Raw genomic sequence first — 24,520 nt, forward strand, 5'->3', positions numbered from 1 at the left:
AAAAAAATTCAAGGAGACACACTGATAGTAAAGAAATTGGACTTTGTGCTTTTCATGGCAGATGTGGTTAATGGAGCTGCTCAAACAAGTAGTAGAACAGATAGGATTAGGATCATTGTTAAATCAGCTAAAAAGTTCTTGGATGTGCAAAGTTTGGAATGGGGGTTTGTGGTAGATTGTCTTAAGGATTCTGAAGCTAATGATGATGAGGAGTCATCTCAAAGTCAGTCATGCTAAGGATAGTCTTAATGGTATTTAGTATAATCCAATGGAATGCAAGGAGTTTGATTTCTAAGAGTTCAAAAAGTATGTAGAAGGTCTTGAGGTGAAACCAAATGTATTATGTATACAAGAATCATGGCTGATCCCAAGGCTAGACTTTGGGTTAAAGGGGTATATATCAGTAAGAAGGGACAGAGACACGGGTAAAGGAGGTGGGGTAGTTACATTCATTCAGAGGGGTCTCCAGTTTAGAGAAGTAAGGAAAGGAGAGGATTTGGAGTATATTATAGTTGAAGTATGGTTGAATACTGGTAAAATCTTGATTATTAATTTATATAATCCATGTAGACAATTGGAAAGGAGACCGCTTGAAGGAATATGGAAAGATTTGACTGGAAAGGTAATATGGTGAGGGGATTTTAATGCACATAGTACACTGTGGGGTGATAGGGATGATAGTAATGGGATTGTTGTAGAAGAGTTTATTGAGGAGGAGGGTTTAGTTTGTATTAATGATGGTTCTACAACTAGGCTAGACATGTCTAGAGGAACAGAGTCAGCTATTGATTTGACAATAGTCTCTAGGAATATAGCTGATAAGTGTGGGTGGGAAGTACTAAAGGAGACGACAATTGGGAGTGACCATTACCCCATCAGAGTGAAGGTAGGGGTGGAATTGGAAAAAGACAGGGAAAAGAGAGACGGGAGATGGATACTAGAAAAAGCTGATTGGGAGAAGTTTAGAGAAGTCAGTGATGAGTGGATGTCAACTATTGAAGGAAGTATGAGTGTTGAAGAGCTATGTGGGGCAATTAGTTCAAGTATAGTGGATGCAGCAGGGGCAACTATTCCAAAGGCAGAGTCCAGGCCTTTAAATAGGATAGTACCATGGTGGTCAAAAGAGTGTCAGGAGGCAGTAAAAGAAAGGAATAGAACTTTTAGGAAATTGAAGAAGTCACATAATTTTCAATGCTTGATTGAGTATAAGAGAACTCAAGCTTTGGTGAGAAGAACTGTTAAGAAAGCAAAAAAGGAATACTGGTGGAGATTTTGTAACGCTGTGGGTCGCACTACTCCTATAGAGAGGATTTTGGGTACGATTAAAAAAATGAAAGGAATAGATAGAAGTTATGGGTACCCTATGCTTATAGATGGAGAGGATATAGTGGTGACGAGTAAAGATAAAGCGGAAGTGATTGCTAAAACATTAGCTAGGGTTCATAGTTCAGATAACCTCAGTTTGGAGGAAAAGGAAGGAAGGAGAGAGACATTGTTAAGATATTCGAAAGTGGATGGGATTGTGAATGAGGAAGAAGGTAGAATTAATGAATTTTTTACTAGACTAGAACTAAATATTGCCCTGAGAAAATTAAGAAAATCTGCGCCAGGGAGAGACTCAATATGTTATGACATGTTGGATAATTTGAGTGGAATAGGGAAAGATAAGTTGTTGCTGTTATTTAACAAGATATGGTTGGAGGGAAGGATACCTAAGGAGTGGAGAGAGTCTATAATTGTGCCAATTAGGAAACCTGGTAAAGATCCTCATAATCCAAGTAGTTACAGGCCTATAGCTTTAACTTCGCAGGTGGGTAAGACTATGGAGAAAATGGTAAACGATAGGTTAAATTACTGGGTTGAGTCAAAGGGGTTATTGCAGAGTTACCAGAGTGGTTTTAGAAGAGGTAGAGGTACAATGGATCCAATAGTATGTTTGGAAGATGGTATAAGAAGAGCTCAAGTAAATAGAGAAGCGGTGGTGGTAGTATTCTTCGATATTGAAAAAGCGTACGACATGTTGTGGACGAATGGATTGTTGATCAGGTTGCAGCAGATGGGGATTGGTGGTAGAATGCTCCAGTGGATAAAAGCTTTTTTGGCTGAAAGAAGTCTAAGGGTTAAAATAAACGGAGAATTAAGTAATGAATATATAGTTGAGAATGGTACTCCGCAGGGGAGTATTGTAAGCCCTATTTTGTTTTATATAATAATAGATCAGATATTCAAAAATGTGAAGGGGCCGGATGGAGTAGCTTTGTTTGCTGATGATGGTGCCATGTGGAAGAAAGGGAGGAATGTGGAATTTATAGTAAAGGAAATTCAGAGAGCAGTAAATGAAGTTCAGAAATGGGCAGTTCAATGGGGATTTAGGATATCAGCAGAGAAAACAAAAGTTATGTTCTTTTCTAGGGGGAGTATAAGACCGGAATTTAAGATTAGCTTGTCAGGAAAAGAGCTGGAAAGAGTAGAGCTTTTTAAGTACTTGGGGGTATGGTTTGACAAGAAGTTGACATGGGCCTTCCATATCCAGAAGATTGTTGATAAATGTAAGAGAATTCTAAATGTGATGAGGTGCTTGTGTGGGGTTGAGTGGGGTGCGTCTGGTGCAGCTTTGAGAACAATTTACACAGGTTTATTGAGGTCAGTATTCGATTATGGGAGTATAGCATATGGATCAGCCTCCAAGTCATTGTTACATAAACTGGATGTAATGCAAAACCAAGCCTTTAGAATTTGCAGTGGAGCAGTCAAGTCTTCTCCGGTGGCAGCCATCCAAGTGGAGGTGGGGGAGATGCCCTTGAATTTAAGAAGAGATCAACTGGCCCTAGTGTACTGGGCTAATCTTAAAGGTCATAGAGAGGATCATATTGCTCACATAACCCTAAGAAATTGTCAAGAGCGATTAAATAAAAAAGTAAAAAGCTTTGGGTGGGGTATTGAACAAAAAGTTGAGTGTATGGGTTTAGGTGCTCTTAATATCTGTATGACAGTACCATACTCTACAGTTCCCCCGTGGACTTTTGAGGAATTAAAAGTGGACTTAGGGCTGCTGGAGGAAAAGCAGGTAGGTGGAGTAGATAAGGGGATAGTTAATAGATATATAACAGAAAACTACAGAAATGACAGGATTATTTTTACAGATGCATCTAAAAGATCAGATAAAAGAGTGGGAATGGCTCATGTGGTGCCTGAGCTGGGTTTGGCTGTAGGAAATAGACTAAGTGATGATTTGGCAGTATATACGGCAGAGCTTGTAGCTATATGGTTTGCCCTGTTATGGTTAGAAAGTAATGGGGGGAATAGACAATCTGTCATAGCTTCTGATTCCAGTTCTGCTATTTTAAGTATCAAGAATTCCCATTCAGGGGCCAGGAAAGACATTCTGCTTGAAGTATTGCAGTTAGCGAGTGGGTTGCAAAAGGCGGTTCCTTCTTATGGGTTCCAGCACACATAGGGGTGGAGGGGAATGAGCTGGCTGATGTATGGGCCAAAAGAGCAGCAGATAAAGATATCATTGATGTTGACATAAAAACAGGAAAGCAGAAGTTAAAAATATTATTAAAACAAGAACTGTTGAAATATGGCAGCGCTGTTGGGAAAATGAATCAAGTGGGAGACATATTTTTAACTTACAGTCTAAAGTAGGCCTAAATAAGAATGCAGGGTCAGGTAGAACTAGACATGAAGAAGTGGTGTTGTCCAGGTTGAGGATTGGGCACACCAGACTTAACAGTACATTATTTTTAATGAAAAGCATGGTGATGGTATCTGTGAGTATTGTATTGGAAATAACTCAGAAACTGTAGAGCATGTATTGTTTTATTGTCAGAAATATAAGAATGAGAGGGAAAGGTTTATTGAGCAAGTAGAAGCCAATGAAATTATATTTAATTATAGAAATATTTTACATAGAAGTTCTGATAAGATGTGCCAAATTTTGTTTTCTTTTTTAAAGAATACAGGGCTTTTAAAAATAATTTAAAAGTATAGAGATAATATAAGTTGTGGGTATACTCCAGTCCAGAGGTGGCGGTAATACAACAGCAAGTTGTCAACCGCCAGGAAAAATAGAAGAAGAAGAAGTTGTGTTGTGCAGAAGTCAGGTGGATACACAGCTGATAGTCCTACTGAATAGACTGTTAGAATTTGTATTATGGCAAGAAAAAAGCAGCTAAGTACAGGAAAACGAGTGGCCATCATTACTTTAAGAAATGAAGGTCAGTCAGTCCGAAAAATTGGGAAAACTTTGAAAGTGTCCCCAAGTGCAGTCACAAAAACCATCAAGCGCTACAAAGAAACTGGCTAACATGCGGACCGCCCCAGGAAAGGAAGACCACGAGTCACCTCTGCTGCGGAGGATAAGTTCATCCGAATCACCAGCCTCAGAAATCTCAGGTTAACAGCAGCTCAGATTAGAGACCAGGTCAATGGCACATGGAGTTCTAGCAGCAGACACCTCTCTAGAACAACTGTTAAGAGGAGACTGTGTGAATCGGGCCTTCATGGTAGAATATCTGCTAGGAAACCACTGCTAAAAAAAGGCAACAAGCAGAAGATACTTGTTTGGGCTAAAGAACACAAGGACCTGAACCCAATCGAGATGGTTTAGGGGTGAGCTGGACCGCAGAGTGAAGTCAAAAGGGCCAACAAGTGCTAAGCATCTCTGGGAACTCCTTCAAGACTGTTGGAAGACCATTTCAGGTGACTACCTCTTGAAGCTCATCAAGAGTGTAGAAAGTAGTAATCAAAGGAAAAGGTGGCTACTTTGAAGAACCTAGAATATGACATATTTTCAGTTGTTTCACACTTTTTTGTTATGTATATAATTCCACATGTGTTAATTCATAGTTTTGATGCCTTCAGTGTGAATCTACAATTTTCATAGTCATGAAAATAAAGAAAACTCTTTGAATGAGAAGGTGTGTCCAAACTTTTGGTCTGTGCTGTTTATGTATATGTATGTGTATATATATACATACAGATGGTGGACAGCCTAATTGGGCTTTACCGCCGCATGTACCGGTAACTGTAATTCAGTCGCGTGTTAAAATCATTTGCGAAACTACTGCCAGCTGGCGCAAAGGGATGGATTGCGAAATGAATGTAATTGTAAAATGAGATAAACGAAGGAAGTAAAAACAACAATAACATTATGATATAACATTGTAACATGTAAAATGTGTTAATTTCAAAATGTAGGATAGTCTTAGGCTACAGTCTACTAAAAAATTAAAAGAAGACCTTTACACAAAGGATCATATGCATATGCATATGCAACAACTGAAGGTTTATGAAACATTAGCCAATAAAGCATTTTTTTAAACAAGGGAACTTAAAGTTGTGAATTAAAATATTATTTCAACCATACAGCATGTGAATAAATAAAATGCATTCTTTTCATAACATTTCATTATTCATAAAATGCATAACGTTTCTGGTGTTTGGATTTGTACTTCAATATAATGAGCTCCAAGTTTAAGAATAGCCCTAGACTCTAAATGAGCCCTAAATGTTGGTCTCATGATCAATAAGTTGTATTCACCACAATCTGATTTAGTAAAGTCAAACCGCAGACAGTGAAGCTGCTTCACTGAGCGCGAGTCCCGCGAGCTGTGAGGCGGGAACAGAGGATTCCGCTTGGTCTTAAAGCCTTCCTCAAATACCCACGATCACAAATAACAATGATTTTCGTAAAATAATGAATAATTATTAATTGATGATTTATTATCATTATTGTCTTGTGAAAATAATAATATGGGCTGCGAGAAAATAATGAATACAAAGAGTAGTGCTGCTGAGTGCAGGCAAGTTTCAGCCCAGTCACTTACTGAACTGGTTTATAAAGGACTGTTGTTTTGGTTAGGCTATAGACTAAAAAATGGTCTGCCCCCACGTAAGATTTTTCTAGTTCTAGTCGTTCGTTTGTTATATTCAACTAATCAGAGGTTTATATTAAATTTACATAATCAAATCTTAATATGTTCTGCGCTCAAGCACATGCATTAAGTTTGCAACAAAGCACACGCAAAACATGTACTGGCCATCGGGAGTACCGGGAGATTCCCGGTGGGCCGCGGTCTGGTTGGGCTGGTGCATTATGTATTTTGTTTTTAAATCATTATTAATCGCAAATATATTCGTAAGTATATTGTTGTATAGTCCAATTCCGGCCTTATGTGTCTCTCTCATGAAGCCGCATGATGCTGATGCGAGCTGCGAGACAGGTCTAACCTGTGATGAGCACACGTGACGTGTTCACTGCTCATTGGCCAATCAGAATCAAGTTCTAGCCTTGAAAAGTGGCCGCTTTACAACTGCAACGAAATTCAATATGTTATAATAATATTTCTAAGCGTAAAGGAGGGGCCGAAAGTTGAGAGAGAGAAAACTACAAGCACTTGAGGCAGATGCCACCAAATGTGTCAAGATAAATAAATTATTTGCTGGAAGGCAAAAGACTTAAGTGAAGACGCAGGCAGGGCAGGACTTGACTGCTGAGTTGAGACAGAAATGTATAATATAAATAATACTGCACACCTTTTAAATGTGTCAAATCTAAAATATGGTTTAAATCCATGTAGCTTAGAAAATATAAGCACAGACTCAGGCACACGCTTGACATTTATACTGCTTGAATTCGTTCTAAGAAATGCAAATAACTTCATAAATACCAAACTTTCATCTGTGAATATTAAATATATTAAATATTTAAACTATAGTGTTTTTCTTTCATTCTCCGTGACTGAAACAGTCAAATGTAACACATCAGCGAGGCAAAACTGACGTCTTGCGAAAATGTGCTTTGATGCGGTTGTTTGATAACTTGTGGTTAAAGCGCCACTCAGCGGTCAAAAGCTGCAAATGCACTTTACACGCGCCACGGCGGCGGTACCCACGGCGGTAAAAAGGGCCTTTTGAATGACTATTTACTGTATATATATATATCTATATATATATATATCTATATATATATATATAGATATATATATATAGATATATATATACAATATTTGTCAGTGCATTCAAAAGTACAATTTGTCCATATTTCAAAGACAATAGGAGTAATTATGAAATTACATATAATGATTATGGATAAGGTTGGTGTTCATGCATTTGCCACCATGCATTAGGCCAGTGGTGTCCATTCTGGCTCCTGGAGGGCCACTTTCCTGCAGAGTTTAGCTCCAGTCCTAATTTAACACACCTCAACCAGCTAATTAAGGTCATCAGACTCACTGGCTGCACCCGAAAACCTAGGCCTCTGACCTGCTCCCTCACTGCCTTATCCTGCAGGCTGTGTTTGCTCACAAAGGCACCGCACAAAACTGATTTTGGCTTCTGAGGCAGCATAATGGTTTAATGATCTACAATAAAATAGAAACTACCCTCTAGAAACGTCCAAGCAAATGTGTTGGAGCTGGTTGGAACTAAAATCTGCAGGACACTTGTCCTCCATGAGCAGGATCGGACACACCAACAAATAATGACCAAAATGATGTGCATGGCTGGACAGTAGGATGCCCCTTTTCTCTAAGAAGAAGAGGATGACAAAGACTATGTGATCAGAAGACATCTGTTATAATGTTTTGTAAAATCCAAAATAGTAATTTTTGCTTTAATTTAAATTTTGCAAACACCCTCTACACATCATAGTTATAATGGTTTGAGAATGCTTTGCTGCCTCTGGACCAGGACTGTTTTTAACACTACATTAACACTACATTATACCAGAATATTCTAGAGGACAAATGTCAACTAAATGTGATCTGAAACAAAAAAGAAAGTTGATCCACCAAGCCGGCAGCCATATCACCCTGGAGCCCAAGACTAGCTAAGCAGGGCTGAGCCTGGTCAGTACCTGGATGGGAGACCTCCTGAGAAAACTAGGTTGCTGCTGGAAGAGGTGCTAGTGAGGCCAACAGGGGGTGCACACCCTGTGGTCTGTGTTGGTCCTAGCGCCCCAGTGCAGTGATGGGGACACTATACTGTCAACAAGCACCGTCCTTCGGATGAGACGTTAAACCGAGGTCCTGACTCTTTGTGGTCATTAAAAATCCCAGGATGTCTTTTGAAAAGAGTAGAGGTGTGACCTCGGCATCCTGGCTAAATTCGCCCATTGGCCTCTGACCACCATGGCCTCCTAACAATCCCCATATCTGCTGATTGGCTTCATCACTCTGTCTCCTCTCCACCAGTAAGCTGGTGTGTGGTGGGCGTTCTGGCGCACTATGGCTGCCGTCGCATCATCCAGGTGGATGCTGCACACTGGTGGTGGATGAGGAGATACCCCCAGACTATGTAAAGCACTTTGAGTGCCTAGAAAAGCACTATATAAATGTAATGAATTATTATTATTATTATTACCAGAAAGACCCTGCACATACAAGTAGGTCAACCACCGAATGGTTAATGAAGAGGAAATGTAATGTTTTGAAATAAGTTAAAAGTCTTGACCTAAACCAACATAAATATTGTGGAAGGATCTGAATAAAGCAGTTCATGCTAGAAAGAGACATCACTGATTTCAAGCAATGCTGAATGGAGCATCCAAAGGTTATTTATTTATTTGCTGCTATTAGCTGATCAAGGGGGTCACAGCAAACCACCTGCTGCAGAGATTCATATACCTTTACACAAAAAGACAAATACTCTTAGATAAATTGTGTTATTTATTTGATTAGACTCAAACCTGTTCACAATGCAAACACAGTGAAATAAACAGTTTAAAATGTAGCTGTAGCTGACAGAGTTTTACCATAAATAAATGTGCCAACATTTTAAGTTTTTATTAAATTAGCATATAGAGGTGCTGGTCATATAATTAGAATATCATCAAAAAGTTCATTTATTATAAATTATAAATTATTTATAAATTCCAATTAAAAAAGGGAAACTTGAAACTATATTATATTCATTCATTACACACAGACTGATATATTTCGAATGTTTATTTCTTTTAATTTTGATTATTATAACTGACAACTAAGGAAAATCCCAAATTCAGTATCTCAGAAAATTAGAATATTACTTAAGACAAATACAAAGAAAGGATTTTTAGAAATATTGTATGAACATGAAAAGTATGACTCAATGCTTAGTTGGGGCTCCTTTTGCCTGAATTACTGCAGCAATGCGGCGTGGCATAGAGTCGATCATTCTGTGGCAATGCACAGGCGTTATGAGAGCCCATGTTGCTCTGATAGTGGCTCTCTGCTCTTCTGCATTGTTGGGTCTGTCATATCGAATCTTCCTCTTCACGATACCCCATAGATTTTCTATGGGGCTAAGGTCAGGAGAGTTTGCTGGCCAATTAAGAACAGGGATACCATGGTCCTTAAACCAGGCAGGTACTGGTAGCTTTGGCATTGTGTGCAGGTGCCAAGTCCTGTTGGAAAATGAAATCTGCATCCCCATAAAGTTGGTCAGCAGCAGGAAGCATGAAGTGCTTTAAAACTTCCTGGTATACGGCTGAGTTGACCTTGGACCTCAGAAAACACAGTGAACCAACACCAGCAGATGACATGGCACCCCAAACTATCACTGACTGTGGAAACTTTAAACCGGACCTCAAGCAACATGGATTGTGTGCCTCTCCTCTCTTCCTCCAGACTCTGGGAACCTGATTTCCAAAGGAAATGCAAAATTTACTTTCATCAGAGAACATAACTTTGGACCACTCAGCACCAGTCCAGTCCTTTTTGAAGCAAGACGCTTCTGATGCTCTCTGTTGTTCAAGAGTGGCTTGACACAAGGAATGCGACAGCTGAAACCCATGTCTTGCATACGTCTGTGCGTAGTGGTTCTTGTTCCACTCTTTGTGAATCTCCCCCACATTTTTGAATGGGTTTTGTTTCACAATCCTCTCCAGGGTGCAGTTATCACTATTGCTTGTGCACTTATTTCTACCACATCTTTTCCTTCCCTTCGCCTCTCTATTAATGTGCTTGGACACAGAGCTCTGTGAACAGCCAGCCTCTTTTGAAATGACCTTTAGTGTCCTGCCCTCCTTATGCAAGGTGTCAATGGTCGTCTTTTGGACAACTGTCAAGTCAGCAGTCTTCCCCATGATTGTGTAGTCTACAGAACTAGACTGAGAGACCATTTAAAGGCCTTTGCAGGTGTTTGGAGTTAATTAGCTGATTAGAGTGTGGAACCAGGTGTATTCAGTATTGAACCTTTTCACAATATTCTAATTTTCTGAGATACTGAATTTGGGATTTTCCTTAGATGTCAGTTATAATCATCAAAATTTACAGAAATAAACATTTGAAATATATCAGTCTGTGTGTAACGAATGAATATAGTATACAAGTTTCACTTTTTGAAAGGGATTAGTGAAATAAACTTTTTGATGATATTCTAATTATATGACCAGCACCTGTATTCCATTAAAGGAAATAGTGTTAATATACATATTAATGAAATCTATATATTTTTTTCTCTCAGAACATATACTGCAAACCACCTTAACACATGTGAAGAGAAAGTCACACGATGAATCAATGATCAACGTTCATCCACAAGCTGAGCAAGTAAATACTAATACATAAAAGGTGCAGAGTGTCACACACACAAACATAAAATACCATCATACGAGTGACATTTATATAATGCAATAAACAATTAAGATTGAACAGCCAAGAGTAAGCAAAAATATGAAGAATTTGTTTTTTAATTAAATTCCTTCAAATGTAATCACAGAGTACTCTGGGAGCATTTTTTTTCCCTCCATTGTAAGTGAAACGTTTTAAATATAAGATGTACGTTTAAAAAACTATTTTTACTTCCAAATACTGTATTTTTTACAGTTGCACCTCTAATTACGTTTGCACTGTATATAGTATAAGGCAACTTTATTAACAGGTTTTTACTGTAAACTTTTTCCAGTCTTTTCCCACTTATTTACAGTGTGAGACAAACCTTTTAATTTGAATGAATGGCTGTAAGTGCAGCTGTTCAGAGTGACATGAACATTCACATGCTATCATTGAAACAGGTGTTCTAATCTCTTTTCCATTGTACTGCTAAAAAACTGATCCTAACATAATATGTTCCTACCACTGCTTTTACACTACTTATAACTAAACAATTATCAATTTTGATCCAAATGAAACATGACAGGTTCAGTATAATATGAATTACACTGTACATACTGTCCTTCAATCAGAGACCTTTAAGAGCATTTGCCATGCAAAAGTAGCATGTATATCCAAATTAATAAGCAATACTGGTGATTCTGCAGCATTTAATTAAATTAATTTTATCAGCTTATTGTATTAAATCTGTTTTGGGGAGCAGCTCTAATTTTAAAGGTGCTTTGGTTGAAGGCATTTAGCAGTTTTGTGATGAGCATTATTGGTACTAGAAAATAAATGGTAGTCAGTGCAGGAAAGATCAAGATCAATAAACACACACCTTATTCTGCACTGCAGTGTTCATAACAGAAAGTCGGCTTTGACTAGAACAGCGATCATCTGGGTGGTGTATCAATCAATAAGAAAGAATGAAAGATGAGAATTGTTCATGTTTATATGTCTAACAAAAGTGGGATCCAATAAAATCATCCAGCTGCATCATCAAACCAAATTTATAGCCGGATAGTTCTGGAAATGCTAAGGTAACAGACTGAATTCCCAAAGCACCACGGTTCTTTTAGGAACTCCAACAGAATTTAAAGAGCCTGAGGGCAAACCGTGTGCATACTGTACATGATACATTCCATTGATACAACACCTTATTTATCCATTTTCTATCAAACTTCAGGGGTAAAAGAAAAAAACCCTATGGGCACATTATAGGAGCAGGAGTTACGACTTTGAGTTACAGCTGTGCCGTATACAGCTGTTTACAGGACTTATAGTAATTACTCTGCATACTGCAATGCTTCTTACACTATTAGAAGACTTTCCATACATTTTAATTCTATTTATTGTAGATTACAATACGGATTGTATTACTGAATTAAATTATGGATTGAACTGTTTTTAAATATAATATCATAGGAAATTCAGCATCTCCAATATGCATTAATCCACAAATGACTTAAGCAGTTAACTTTTTTAATGTGGCTGACACTCTCTCTGAGTTAAAACAAACCAATATCCCGGAGTAATTCATTTACTCAAACAGTACACTGACTGAACTGCTGTGAAGAGAGAACTGAAGATGAACACCGAGCCGAGCCAGATAATTAACAAAACACTGACTTGTTCACGAGTCAAGAACCGGTTGTATCGGTTTTCGAATCACCAGTAGTTCTTTCGGACAGTTCGATTCAATAAACCGGTTGCAGAAAATGGTTCACCGGTTCTTTGCGCTCGACGTAATGATGTCATTGGCGATGATTGACCTTCATTCAAGCCTTCAGTTTACCCGCGCTCATAACATTAGCACAGAATCAGTTCAGGATCAATCACCAAAAGAATCAATTTGGTTCAGACGCTCTGTGTGTCAGTCTGCTTCACACTGAATCACACATGCACAGTATCATCAGCTCCTCGGTTCTCGAATCAGACGTGTCTGACAGAAACGGATCTTGACTCGAGAATGAGTCAATCTTTTGTTCGTTATCTGGCTCGGCTCGGTGTTCATCTTCACCCAGCAAACAGGCAAAAGTGGCAGGCATGTAAATTCTGATGGTGTTTTTCACATGCATGCTTTTTAATGCTAGTTTAATTCTCAAATTGATCTGATACTTTCGTTTCACAAAAAGTAAACAAATTGTTCACTTTTTTAGGGCCTGACTGCCACCAGTTGAGTCAATGATTCAGTGAGTTCCTTATAAGGAAATATATTTGTTACCACCTAGTAATTTAAATGTATTATTCATTGCTTTAAAATTAACACATATATTTATCATCAGGTGAAGAGACAGTTTGGGCAGCAGCAACAAGACAACTATTACAAGTAGAGATGGTTTTCAAGAACTGGTACTTATTTGGTTCCTGACTTGTTCGGTACTGAAAACATTTATATAAGCTACAGGATCAATAGTGCTGCTATCAGTATTCTTGTAACATTGATTCATTACCCTTTAGACACAATCACATATCATGCAAATCATCTCCGAGTGGATGGCAGCAAGGATCCAGGATCAAGAGATCATTCATCATGGAGACTGTTCCACAGGAAGCAGTTTCTCCTGGGTGAAAAACTAAACCTGGTTGTTTCAGCATCACTCAGGCAAGACTAAATATTGATTTCAGTTGGTTATGTGTTTCAGGTCATCCTGACCATTCTGCTGTTCTGGATGTAAGGCCGTGCTGGAACTACATTTCTCGTGGTTGAAAGAGAGAGGATGGAGAGGCTCCTGCGGGAGCATACACTGCTGCGGCAGTAAGGGAATATGGAAAGGCTCCTGCAGGAGCTGGCACTGCTGCGGCAGTAAGGGAATATGGAAAGGCTCCTGCGGGAGCTGGCACTGCTGCGGCAGTGGAAAAAATACGGAATGGCTCCTGCGGGAGCTGACACTGCTGCGGCAGTGAGAAAAATATGGAGAGGCTCCTGCGGGATCATACACTGCTGCAGCAGTGAGAAAAATATGGAGAGGCTCCTGCGGGAGCATACACTGCTGCGGCAGTGAGAAAAATATGGAGAGGCTCCTGCGGGAGCATACACTGCTGCGGCAGTGAGAAAACATGGAAAAAGCTTTTGCGGGAGCTGACACTGCTGCGGCAGTGAGAAAAATATGGAGAGGCTCCTGCGGGAGCATAAGCTGCTGCAGCAGTGAGAAAAATATGGAGAGGCTCCTGCGGGAGCATACACTGCTGCGGCAGTGAGAAAATATGGAAAAGGCTCTTGTGGGAGCTGACACTGCTGCGGCAGTGAGAAAAATATGGAGAAGCTCCTGCGGGAGCTGACACTGCTGCGGCAGTGAGAAAAATATAGAGAGGCTCCTGCGGGAGCTGACACTGCTGCGGCAGTGAGAAAATATGGAGAGGCTCCTGCGGGAGCTGACACTGCTGCGGCAGTGAGAAAAACATGGAGAGGCTCCTGCGGGAGCTGACACTGCTGCGGCAGTGAGAAAATATGGAGAGGCTCCTGCGAGAGCTGACACTGCTGCGGCAGTGAGAAAATATGGAGAGGCTCCTGCGGGAGCATATACTGCTGCGGCAGTGAGGATAATATGAAAAAGGGCTCTTTTGGGAGCTGACACTGCTGCGGCAGTGAAGAAATACGTAAAGGCTCCTGCGGGAGCTGACGCTGCTGCGGTAGTGAGGAAATACGTAAGGGCTCCTGCGGGAGCTGACACTGCTGCGGCAGTGAGGAAATACGTAAAGGCTTCTGCGGGAGCTGACACTGCTGCGGAAGTGAGGAAATTTGTAAAGGCTCCTGCGGGAGCCGACTCTGCTGCGGCCGTGAGGAAATTCGTAAAGGCCCCTGCGGGAGCCGACGCTGCTGCGGTAGTGAGGAAATACGTAAAGGATCCTGCGGGAGCTGACACTGCTGCGGCAGTGAGGAAAAAACACGTGAAGGCTCCTGCGGGAGCTGACACTGCTGTAGCAGCGGGGGAAATATATGATGGCTCCTGAAGGAGCGGGGTGCTGTTGGAATTGGGAAATGGAGATGGCTAGGGAAAAAAAAACAGGTGGCTGATGAGGGTTTGATGGGCTTTCTTGAGATTTACGCGGTCTGATCGGATGTAGCTCTTAAAAGCTTCTGATGACCAGCGACCGAGTGTTTGGATCTGATGTTGGGAAAGGCCATTTTAAGCCGCTTTGGTGGCTGCACCGATTCTGAAGGAATGGCTGGAGAAATCGTCAGCTGAGATGCCGGACAGACGTAAGACAGATTTCAAGTGTTTCTGGAACCAAAGACGGGAGACGGGGCGGCTAAAGTCGTCTGTGAAAAGAGGGTCGGAAAGGGATTTAGCTTGGGCTTTCCTGGGCTGGAGGAAGGCTAGGAGAGTTTGGTATTGGAGAATAGGTGATTGGAGGTTAAAAATAAAGTGGCCCTTCATGGTCTGATCTGTTTTACTTCGCTTTATATGAAATGACATGGCTTCATTGTCCAGGACTGCTAGATCAGAAATGGTGGGGTGGATATTTGGATTAAAGCTGGAAGTGGTAGTGAGCTCTGAGCATCTGAGAAAGCCGTAGAAGGCTAGAATAAACATGGCATCTAGCGTTCGAGCAGTGTGGATGGAATGGTAACCTTTGCGAAGCGTAGAAATGCATTTAATCAGGATTTCGAAGGTTATGGGCTGCCTGGAGTCTGGGTGCGTGGGATGGGCTCTTTGAATGCCTTTGATGAGAAGGGAGGTCTGTGAATTGGCTATTTGGGGTGAGGGTGAACCAAATATGAGTTTATGGAAAAATTGGATTCCACTTAGATAGCTTTTGATGGAGCTGACTTGGAGGGTTTTGTTAAGGTTGAGGTGTGATATAAATGAGGTGATGGAGAGCAGGGAAAAATCAGGGAACGGTAGATTAAAGGCGGAGTGGAATGCTTTAAAGCATTTCCATGCTGTGAAGTATGACTGCAGGGTACTTGGGGAAATGGCTTGGAGAATAGAATCTCTTGAAGTTTCGAGAAGGGGTCTCAGAGGATGATTCAGAGGAAAATTAGTTCTGAATAAGGAGGTACTGGGGTTGGGAGTGGTTCCGCCTGTGGTGCCAACAGCCTGAATTTCTGAAAGGCAAAACTTGCCTCAGGAATGTGTTTTGAGGTTATGATGAACTGATCGTTAGCGGAGATCCAGATTAAACGTCTTTGAAAGGGCATTAAGGTGGGTGAATGAGAACGGCCATTATTAATTCAATGTACAGTAGCCTCGTTATCGCAGTGTATAACGATGCTGGACCATTCTTTTCCCCACAGAAAGGCTGCCAGGACAAGATGATATAGCTCGAAAAGGGGTGAGGATATTAATGGCTGGGGAAAATCTAACGGCTGGGAGGGCCATGTAGAAGCGGACCAGTGATTTTGGTGAAATCCTCCGAAACCGATGGAGGGGGCGGTGGCTTTTGATTATTGGTGATTCCATAGGCTCTCTCTCGCGCACCTGCGTGGTTTAAAATATCCAATAGTTATGATTTGTCAAGAACAAAGGGTTTAGCTCCACCCATGCATGATAATATCGTGCATTGTCGATCTTACAGGCTGACGATATGACGATTTGAAAAAATGACCATATCGCCCAACTCTAGCGGGAGCGAGAACTGCTGCGGCACTGAGGAAATATGGAAAAAAGGATCCTGCGGGAGCGGGCATTGCTGCGGCAGCGGGGAAATACAGATGGACGCTCCTGCTGGAGCAGACACTGCTGTGGCAGTGGAGAAAAACAGATAGAGGCTCCTGCAGGAGCAGGCACTGCTGGGAAGCTGGAGTGAGGATGGGCTATTATGGATGGATAAGGGGATGTTTAAAGAGGGTTAGTTATGGTGGGTCACGAGTTTGAGTGAACAGGGATGGACTGGCATTAAGGGGGTTGGCTGATGAGGGTTCGGTGATCTTTTATATGGAGACATTAGGGTATGGCGGAACAGAGAAGTAATGAGGAGCATGAGAGGAGGAGGAAAGGTAGCTGCTGGAGCCGCCTGCGGAGATGTGCTTACGCTTGGGACGGTTCTAGTAGTGGAATAAAGAGAGGGTAAATGGCGGGCATTGGGGCCTGCGCCATTAGCGGAGGAATGCTCACACTTGGGACAGCTCTGGGAGTGGAAGAGAGAGGGGAAAGGAGGGGAATGGCGGACAACGGGGCCTGAGCCAAGGGTGTTCGGAGGGATGGGTAGGGCGGAACATAGAGAAGGAAGGGGGAGCAAGAGAGGAGGAGGAAAGATAGCTGCTGGAGCCGCCTGCGGAGATGTGCTTACGCTTGGGACGGTTCTGGTAGTGGAATAAAGAGAAGGTAAATGGCGGGCATTGGGGCCTGCGCCATTAGCGGAGGAATGCTCATGCTTGGGACGGCTTCGGAAGTGGATGTAAAGAGGGGGAAAGAGGAGGTGAACGGCAGGTATAGGGGCCTGCGCCAATATGAGAGGCAATGTCACACTGGGGTTAGACTGTGGGGCTGCAGGCCATGAGTAGGAGAGAGGGTTGTCGGAAAAGGGGGTTGTGGATGGGTCTGCACCGCTATCGGAGGCATGCTCGCGTTAGCGTCTGATACAGGAGCTGGAAGCCACTGAAAAGGAAAAAGGAGGTAAGTAGCAGCAGGAAGAAAGTAAGGGTCTGGGTTGCAAGTGGAAGCAGCTTCGCACTTGCTTCACGTGTTGTTGGTCACAGGAAGGGAATCCTGAAGAACCTATGTGCAACCTGCACTACTACCGGAGGAAGCCTTACGCTAGTGTTTACTACGGGAGCTGGAGGCCGCTGAACAGAAAATGGTTTATTAATAGCATGAGGGAGCGGAAGAGTTGTGGGCATTTTTACAAATGGAGGCAGCCTCACGTTTGCTTCAGCTGCTGTAGCTGTAGGCCATGCGAATGGGTTGGGATGTGTGATGTCTTGAACCCGAGTAGCCTGCACTGCTAGCAGAGGCAGCCTTATGCTAATGTCTGCTACTTGAGCTGGAGGACACTAAAAAAGAAAAAGGGGGGGGGGGGGTTAGAAGTAACAGGATGCAAATACTGGGATGTGCAGGCCAGTGTTGCAAGTAAAAGCAGCTTATGCTTGCTTCGGCTGCTGTAGATGTTGGCTGCGGGAAAGTAGAGGGGTTAGTAACATTAGACAATTCATCGAGCCTTGTCCAAATTAATATGTTCCTGTTGAAGAACATCTTTTCCTCTCGTTTTGGCCTTCCAGCCTTTGAACGCTCTCCAGAGTGGGTAAATTTGAAGATGCTGTTTTCACGTTGTAGTATGGACTGTAGAAACAGAGGCTTTGAAAACGAAGCATGTTTAGTCTTGTAACACATTCTACCAATAGACATGTTTATAGCAGTTAACTTGAAGTTATGTGCTATTCACTTTCACATGGTTTCTAAAAAAAAATTATTTTGCATGCTTTTCATATTACAGTCCTAAAAGACAACAGAAAATTTACTCACGATTGCTGTCCTGCGGAAAACACGAGGGCAGTTGCATTTTAGATCAATTCTGAGTGATCGCGCCAGTAAATGGTGAAATATTTCCATAAATAAATTGATCAGAAAAACTGCCAGAAAATTTAATGAAACTTATGTCTGTATCATCTGAGTGAGGTTTGGACATGCACGGTAAGGCAGGTGTAACGTTAATGGGTTCAGACATTTCGGTGTGGATAACAACTCTGAAAAAATACCCTGTTGGCTTCATGGATAAAAATGGCATCGACATCGGACAGAATTACGTCATAACATCGTTTAACAAACTTTAGCAGCGAAACCTGCATTTTAGCAGCTTCACCTGAAAATATTAATTTGCAACACACGGTCTGCGCTACTAGTGGAGGCGGCCTCGAACTGAGTTGCGGCCAGAAGCCGCGGTGAAGGGCTGAGCCGCGGCAGCAAGTGAGTGAGGCTTTGCTTCGGTGAGATCTGGGGCGCGGCCCCATTACTTCTCTGGTGGTGTCGAGCAAAACGAGCTCGGGGCTTTGCATGGTCTGTTGGCCACAGCGTGTGGCTGTTTGAGAAGAGCAGGTGTCGCGATAATGCTTGATGCTCGGCGGCTGTGTTAGGCGGGATAGGAGTGATCATGGGGCCGGCGAATTGCAGCAGATCTGAAAAATCCCCGGTCTAACGTTAGATCTCTTCGTTGGATGGAAAATTGGGTCTGTGGTGAGATGGCAAACTGCGCGAACCGAATTCTGAAAGTCGAGAGATAACGAAGGTAGGATGTACTTGATTATTTATAGGCGTTTCCTCGAGCTGATTGGTAACCAGTGTAATTGCTGATGATGATGATGGCCGTGTTAATTATCCGTGCACGCTTCTCCCGAAATTCGTTTGTGAAACGTCACTTGTTTGTTTCTGTAGATTTGAGGGAAAGATTAAAAACAAGGAGGTCTGGGAATGACTGAAGGGAACTGACAGCAGTGAGGGAAGGAAGTAATCACCAGAATGTAAGTTCTTTGAGAATGTCTGCATTGTTTATTACAAGTTGAGTTTTCATTTAAATGTTGCAATGTACACAGTTGGTCAAAAGTTTTAAATATATTTTAAAAGTATAGTTTATATCTATAATGCACAGCTATATTTTCAGCATTAATTACTCCAGTCTTCAGTGTCACATGATCTTCAGAAATCATTCTAATATGATGATTTACTGCTTAAGAAATTTTTCTGATTATTATCAGTGTTGAAAACAGTTGTGCTGCCCAAAATTGTTGTCTACACTACAGTTACATTTATTTTTTTTGGGGGGAAGCCTCATAGCAAGAATGGATAAAATTGAATACCAGTGGTAGAGAAGACTTTTGTAATTTTACAAAAGATTACCTTTTTTTTTCAATGTTTTGAACTTTGTGTTTATAAAATAATTATGGAGAAAAAATTTTACTCTCCAGAAATGCTAAGTTTTCTTCCCCATCATTTCTAATATGGGGTGCGTTTCCCTAAAATCAACTGTGGTCCCAAGTTCCTTCGTTACCAATAGAGTTCAGTGGAACTAACAACCGTAGTAAGCTAACTGCAGATGTGATTCACATCATGTACGTCATGAGCAGATGTACACTTTGATCATAGCGGCAATAATGCGATTAGGTGCATGTAAATGCACTGATTTGTGATAATCAGCAATGTTTCCCGAGTAGCAAATCAGTATATGAAAAAGATCATGTGACACTGAAGACTGGAGTAAAGTTACTGAAAAATTCAGCTATGCCTCATAATTATTTCAATAAATAAATTTTAAAGTATATTCGAAAAAGAGTATGAAAACTGTTTTTTTTTTTTTTTTTTTTTACAATATTACTTTTTTTTGTAATTTTGATTAAATTAATTTAGCCTTGGTGAGCAGAAGAGACTTCTCTTGAAAACCGTAAAGAAAAGATTCCAGATTTTGACTGGTTGTGAACATACATGAGCAACATTAACAAGATGATCCTCCCTTTCAGCTGCCAGAGAAGGATGTTGACAGTGCAGGCCCAAGATGAAGAAGAGGAGGAAGAACACTTAACAATTTTCTCATAAACTTTCCATGTGTTATAATAAAAACAATGAACATGACTGCAATAATATGCTAAATGTTATTAAAAGATTCCAGTTTGCAAGAAATCTGAGTGTCTGACTCTACACTAGAGGAACTCTTTTCTGAAGAACATCAGGTGCTGAGAAGAAGCCTTGTTATTACAGCAAAACACTGCATCAAGCCTCCTGTCCTTCCCTCAGAAGAGCCTGTTGTCTGCTGTTGGGGTAAGAAAGACACTCGTCCTCTTCTCTATCGGCTGTCCGGCAGCTAACTCTGCCTCCTCAGCACTTTCTGAAAGAGACTTCTCCACAGTCAGTAATCAGAGATCACAGATTCTTCTGAGAAAGTCAATACGCTCATTTTCTTAAAAACTTTGTTTTTTCGGGTGGGACAAATAATAAAGGAGAGATGCTAGAAATCTCTATATTGTTTTTTTTTCTGAGAAGCTCAAGAATGATGGTTCTTTGGTTATTACTATAATGTTTAGGTTTATCCTTTGATAGTGAGCACAGAGCCCTGATCATGACATGCAAGAAAAATAAAAAAAATAATGTCCATGATTTACTAATTCGTTCCCTCGATGTACTAAAACGTGCATGATTACTTTTACATTTCATTGATTTGCTTAATCGTATGCACAATTTACTAATTCGTTCTCTTGATGTATAAATAGTGTACATGATTTAGCAAATCGAGGGAATGAAATAGAAAATTTTGCGCAGGAATTAGCCTATATTCTTTCCTGCATGCCGTGTAATTAAAGCACATCACCACCAGACATTTATACCAGGAGCCTCATATACGACGCTCACGTTACTTTGTGCAGTATCTCTGTGCAGTATCTGCTGAATTGTTTCATATCTTTTTTTTTTTTTTTTTGCACCAAATTATGTAGATTTGTATCAATAAGTGTACTGATAATTATATATAATTTTCACTGATAACGTCATTAACTATCCCTATCCTTAATAAGACAAACATTTTCTATTGTTTATATTGTGTAATCTATGAATTGATGTGTTCAGTTTTCTGTGATCATGACTTAGAAACACTTTGCATGGTTAAAGAACAGGTGCAATGTTCAAAATGTTTTGGCTTAGTATTTGTAGAAAGTAGTGCTGAATAAATGTTGATTTGTGAATGAATGCAGTGTGTTTTTGTCTATTTTATATTAGAACGTAATGTTTTTGTATTGGTTTGCATTTCATGTATGTAATTGATGTATTTAATATGAATCCCCTATAATTAGATTACAATTAGATTTCATAAGGTTTATTTTTTGCACCAGAGATGGATTGAGTTTATTAGTTCTTTATGTATTTCAAGGTAATGCTGAGGTGAAAATACGTTGCTGCGACCAATATGATCCGGTAATGTCACGTCCTAATAACGTGCCAGTTTGGTCTTTAGGACATACTCATCACGTCCCAGCGACGTTCCACTATAACGTCACCACGACGGATATGGGAATCACAAAGTTACGTCACTGGAACATTATATGTTACAGCGCTGCGACCAATATGGTACTTTATAGTAACGTTCTCATAACGTGCCAGTTTGGTCGCTGGGACGTACTCATCACGTTCCAGCAACGTTCCACTATAACGTCGCCACGACGGATAAGGGAATCACAAAGTTACGTCGCTGGAACGTAACTTATTTGGGATGTCGCTGCGACGAATATGATCTGGTCCAGTTACGTCGTCACAACGTAACTGTGCTAGCTGGGCAGTTCTCTCTTCACAGCTGTTCAGTCAGTGTATTGTTTGAGTAAATTAATTACTCCGGGATATTGGTTTGTTTTAACCAGGGCTCTGAACCGGTTCATGAAACAAAAACGAAAACCGGAAACGAACGAAATTTGACAGGAACAGAAACTAAATCAAATTTTATAGTTCCGAACAGAATCGAACATTTGAAATGGCCATTAACTGGTTAATAACATTATTTTATTGTTCCATTTAATATTTGAAATTTGCTGTCAATGAATCATGAATACCAGAAGTACGGCATATGCAGATGTTACGCTGAAGCCAATGAGTGAAATGTCCGCTCAGCTGTAAACTCATCATAGGTAAATCGCAATGGCAATGCACTGCACTGCCCTTAGAGTTTATCTGAGGATAGTGTGAGATGAATTCAACAGATCACACGCACATGCAGCGCTTCTGTGAATGGAGAAAACTGAAAAAACGAACCCCTATAGGCTTATATAAAAAGGAATATAGGCATATACACAATATATTTCACTTAAATCATATTGACAGATTAACGAAACAAAAGAAAAAGTGTGCTAAATTACGGTTCATTGTGACACATTGCAAAGTTTTCGGAAAGGAAAACGAAACTGCAGAGAGAAGTTTTCTTTATTTTGCAAAAGCTTTACAGTTTTAATTATTTTGCAAAAGCTGACAGCTTTGAATAATGTCTTGCTTCTATATAACCTATCAGCTTTGGCATGACCATCGCACTGACACAACATAATTTTGCTTTATCAAAGAGTTAAAGAAACAAATAAAACGTTAGACTGCTCCGTTGTACAACATGTTGCGTTCAGCGTGACCGCGCCTCACTGTGCTGATAAAGCCGATTTGAAGGATGATGTTTTATGTAGATAAAAGTACAAACACTATATAATAAACAATATTTTAGCATCCAGATACGTCGGGAACATGGAAACATTTGGATTTGTGTCAGATGAGAGATGCAGGCATCAACTTCAGCTTAAATTAATTGTTTTTTGGATTGACGTTTTTATAGCCTAAACTTGTTTTGTTTTTGAAAGAAACTAATAGCTGTTTTTATAATGTTTGTAAACACTTTGCTTTAGACTACAGGCATTTTAGCCTTCATTATTTCATAAAGTAATAGGGCTAATAAAATGCAATGTCGCAACTTTAGTTTTTTTTTTTTTTTTTTTTACAATGCAACAAATATTTTTTAAGTATCTTAAAAAACTTTGATGTCTTTAAAGTGTTGATAGATTTTTTATTTTTTTTTTGCAGCCTACATTTGGCCAAAATCTAGAAAAGATGTCTAACCACAGCGGGTTATTGACTAACGTTAGATCTCTATTTTTTCTTTTTCTTTTTAAAGTAAAACGCTGTACTTAATTATAATTACATTACTATTATTGTAGGGAGTAAATTTTAATGTTAAAATTAATGTTCTATAACTTTAAATAAGATATAAAGGTAATATCTCGAGAACACAGAACTGCGATTAGATTCGCGGGAGAGAATAGTCTGCGCGCAGTTATGAGAGGTAGAGAGAGAGAGAGAGAGAGAGAGATGACGTACACTGTGTAAGCAGATGTGGCTAATTCCTAATGTTCACATCTTCATGTTTAATAAATCAAGTGTTATGATCTGCCGAGCTCCCTGTCAGTGTCCTCCTTCCAACAAAGCCAAAGAGCTAGCGCACAGTAAGAACTGTAAAGCCTGCATATAGAAACGACACGCATAACATTATTATCAGGCAAATTATAGACACATAATATTGTTTTTAAAAAATAACGTTATTAACTGGTATTTTTTCCAGCCGAACCGGTTTCGGAGCTGTAATAATTCAGAGGAACGCAGGAACAGAAACGTTAAAATAGTGATTCTGCTCGGAGTGAACCGATTGAATTTTCTTTTCGTTTTCAAGCCCTGGTTTTAACATAGAGGGAGTGTCAGCCACATTAAAAAGTTAACAGCTTAAGTCATTTGTGGACCATTTAAAATGATTCAGTTCGATTTGGTGAACTGGTTCAAAAAGATCCGGTTACATCGAATGATTCGTTCGCGAACCGGATATCACAAACTGATGTATTTTGAACTCTCTCACAACAGACCGGAAGAGAAGACAATGATGAATAAAGTCGTAGTTTTTGCTATTTTTGGACCAAAATGTATTTTCAATGCTTCAAAAAATTCTAACTGACCCTCTGATGTCACATGGACTACTTTGATTATGTTTTTCTTACCTTTCTGGACATGGACAGTATACCATACACACAGTTTCAATGGAGGGATTGAGAAAATATAAATATTCTAAAACATCTTAAACTGTGTTCCGAAGATAAACGGAGGTCTCACGGGTTTGGAACGACATGAGGGTGAGTTTTTAATGACATAATTTTGATTTTTGGGTGGAGTTTTAATGAAGTTGACTGTGTTGAACATGTGAAGATGCCGCAGACTGAAGAGTAACATTTGTGTCGCTTTGTGCATGAATGTTTTTTTTTTTTTTTTTTACATTTTAGGAGTTAAAGTAAAGGAGTAAAATATACATACATGTGGCTTCAACAACCAAATCCATTTACACGTGTCCAGATGCATCTGGAATACCTCCTGGAATCTCCTGAAGTGGTTTGTGCAATCATATTGCAATCCATCACGAATGCGTTTGGGAAAGCATTTCCCCTCAGTCCTGTCATTATTTGATAGGTATCAAATCAATGAAAGACTCAAAATCAATCAAAGTCTGTC

The 24,520-nt window shown here is 40.3% G+C and overlaps 1 protein-coding gene and 1 long non-coding RNA gene across 2 annotated transcripts in view; one reads left to right on the top strand and one right to left on the bottom strand.

Moving 5' to 3' along the window:
• The window catches only part of LOC132124503 (uncharacterized), a 416,676-nt gene extending 396,252 nt beyond the window's left edge, over positions 1-20,424 (top strand). Inside the window, exons 2-3 of the long non-coding RNA XR_009426770.1 lie at positions 18,896-18,985; positions 19,984-20,424. This is a non-coding gene — a long non-coding RNA (uncharacterized LOC132124503). The remainder of the gene's footprint in view (positions 1-18,895; positions 18,986-19,983) is intronic.
• The window catches only part of LOC132124493 (dipeptidyl aminopeptidase-like protein 6), a 403,008-nt gene that overhangs the window by 377,297 nt on the left and 1,191 nt on the right, over positions 1-24,520 (bottom strand). The window lies entirely within an intron of this gene.

This window comes from Carassius carassius, chromosome 42 (genome assembly GCF_963082965.1).
Source record: "Carassius carassius chromosome 42, fCarCar2.1, whole genome shotgun sequence".
Lineage (NCBI taxonomy): Eukaryota > Metazoa > Chordata > Actinopteri > Cypriniformes > Cyprinidae > Carassius > Carassius carassius.